Below are 3,336 nucleotides of genomic sequence, written 5' to 3' on the forward strand. Positions count from 1 at the left end.
AAGCCAAGGTGGGTGGATCACCTGAAGTCTGGAGTTTGATACCAGCCTGACCAACATGGCGAAACCCAGTCTCTACTAAAAACGCAAAAATTAGCTGGGCATGGTGGTGGGTGCCTGTAATCCCGGCTCCTTGGGAGGTTGAGGCAGGAGAATCACTTGAACCCGAGAGGCGAACGTTGTAGTGAGCTGAGATCATGCCACTGCAGTCCAGCCTGGGCAACAAAAGCCAAACTCCGTCTCAAAAAAAAAAAAAAAAGGAAAAGACAAACTCAATTGGAACAAATACATGCAATGTATGGATCTATAATACAGACTATTCCAAATGAATAACAAGACAAACACAAAGATTGAAAAACACGGCATAAAAAAAAGAAATACAAATGATCAGTAAGCATGAGAAAAAAATTCCATTCTTATTGATAATCTAAGAGATACCAAGCAAAATACTGGCATGACTTTTTTCAGTCCATTAAATTGGCAGATATTTAAAACATCATAATTACCATAGGCTTCTGTCTAGTGGTCAGACCAGCTTGTTTGCTGCTGGAGCCCAATGCAGATGGATACAAACTTTTGGAGGAAGGTTTGGAAATCTGTATTAGAAACACTCAAAATACACATAATTAATCCAATCTTTAGAAATTTATTCTAGGAAAAAATAATGAACACCACAATATTTTTACCAAGTATAATATATTTATTATAGAGTTGTCAGGGGAAAATTAGGAATATCCTAACTATTCATCAAAAGGATATGGGTTAAATGAATCCTGGTACATTAATATAAAATAATAATATGTAACTATTTTAAAATCATGTTTTCGAAGATTACAACTTGAAAAATTCATAACTTTTTGCTAAGTGGAAAAAAAAAATTCTTTTTTTTTGAGACAGAATCTCTCTCTGTTGCCAGGCTAGAGTGCAGTGGTGTGATCTTGGCTCACTGCAACCTCCCCTTCCTGGGTTCGAGCTATTCTCATGCCTCATCATCAAGAGTAGCTGGGATTGCAGGCACAGACCACCACAGCCAGCTAATTTCTTTTTTTTTTTTTTTTTTTTTTTTTTTTTTTTTTTTTTTTAAGACACAGAGTCTCACTGTCGCCTTGGCTGGAATGCAGTGGTGCAACCTTGGCTCACTGCAACCTCCACCTCCCAGGGTTCAAGAAATTCTACTTCAGCCTCTCAAGTAGCTGGGATTACAGACATGCACCACCACGCCCATCTAGTTTTTGTATTTTAAGTAGAAACAGAGTTTCACCATATTGGCCAGGCTAGTCTTGAACTTCTTACCTCAGGTGATCCACCCGCCTCAGCCTCCCAAAGTGTTGAGATTACAGGCGTGAGCCACTACGCCTTGCCAAAAAAAATTTTTCGAAAGATCATATACAGTATGATGCCAATTACAGGTGCTTTTCTACTTACAATGGGGTTATGTCCTGGTAAACCTACAGTAAGTTGAAAATATTGTCAAATACATTTAGTACCCCAGTAAACCCATAGCAAATTCAAAAAGTCATAAGTCGAACCATTATAAGTCAGGGCTTATCTGTATTTGTGTGTGTGTGTGTGTGTGTGTGTGTGTGCATATGCACACATTAAGAAGACGGACTACAACATTAACAGTAGCTACGCACAGTAGTGAAAAGTAAGAATTATTTGTATTTTGTCCTCATTCTTTTCTAGGTTTTTCAAAATTTCTATAATTTTCTGGGTGTTTCAACGTTTCTATACTGTATTACTTTTACAAGGATAAAAATAAGTTCTTCTAAAAGTTGCTGGTGAGACCCCATTGCTACAAAACATTTAAAAATTAGCCAGGGCATGGTGGCATGCTCCTGTAGTTCCAACTACTTGGGAGGCTGAAGCAGGAGAGTCGTTTGAACCCAGGAATTCAAGGAAGCAGCAGGCTATGATCATGCCCCTGTACTCAGCCTCAGCAACACAGCAAGACCCTGTCTCTTAAAAATAAATAAATAAAAGTTGCTGACCTACACTCGGTTAAAAAAAAGTTTGGCAGTTCCCAGAAAACTTAAACATAGGATTACCATATGATCCAGCAAATCAATTCCTAGATCTATACCCAAGAGATATATAGCTCACACTTGTAATCTCAACACTTTGGGAAGCCGAGGTGGGCAGATCGCCTGAGGTCAGGAGTTGGAGGCCAGCCTGACCAACATGGAGAAACCCTGTCTCTACTAAAAATGCAAAATTAGCCGGGCATGGTGGCACATGCCTATAATCCCAGCTACTCAGGAGGCTGAGGCAGGAGAATCACTTGAACCCAGGAGGCAGAGGTTGCAGTGAGCCCAGATTGCACCGTTGCACTCCAGCCTGGGCAACAAGAGCAAAACTCCATCTCAGGAAAAAAGAAAAGAAAAGAAAACCTTATGTAAAAACTGTATTACAATATGCAAGGATGCACATTTTAAAATATAAATGATTCTATCATAGCAATTGGCAATCCATGCTATCAACTGCTAGTTAAGGAAGAAGCTTTGCCATTCTCTCTGCCAGGCTTCCCCAGGAAATGGTTGCTATTGAGGTCAGTGCTGAGCCTTTAGAATGGCCTTGCCTGAATTGGAATCCAGAATTGTCTGTTCCTCAGCTGCGTAACACTAGACAAATTACTTCCCTGCTCTGATCCTCAGTTTCCTCATATGTAGAGATCATGGCAATCCTCATTTGATAAAGTGCTTTGAGTATAGATTAAGGGAGTGCATATGAAACACTTGAACCAGTGAACACAGTAACTCGAAGTGCTCAATAGATATTGTCATCATCGTCATCATCTTTATTACTGTGAATCCAGACATAGCTTTTATTCTCTTCCTACAGTGCAGCAGAGTGGTGCACAAAACCAGGGCCAACTGACAGGTCGGGGAGGCTAGCATGCTTTCTGATCTCTCCCAGTGGCATGCTGATAAATAGTAAACAGTCAACTTTGGACGGGGATTGGGCAGCTCTACTTTGTGATGTTTGCCCATTTCCAAGATATAAAGACATCCAACATGGCTGGTTTCAAGGTACCAACTTGATTTCAGCAAATGCAGATTTGAGAAGAGATGATCAGAGGGAACTCTCCCCAGCCAATTTTTTTTTTTTTTTTTTTTTTTTTTTTTTTTTTTGTTGCCTCTTTGTTCACTGCCTCTTTTCTGCTGCCTCCTTTTCACTGCTGAAACCAGGTCTCTTTTTTGCTGCCCCCTTGTTCACTGCTGAAACCAGGATCTCCGGCCTCTCAGGCAGAGGACCAGGCATCTTTGTCTGATGTGCTCTCATTAAGGTAAGTCTATTTACTCCTGGGAGATAGAGGAAGCCTAGAGCCTGGAAGTCCAA

Source organism: Cebus imitator, unplaced genomic scaffold, assembly GCF_001604975.1.
Source record: "Cebus imitator isolate Cc_AM_T3 unplaced genomic scaffold, Cebus_imitator-1.0 Scaffold94, whole genome shotgun sequence".
Taxonomy (NCBI): domain Eukaryota; kingdom Metazoa; phylum Chordata; class Mammalia; order Primates; family Cebidae; genus Cebus; species Cebus imitator.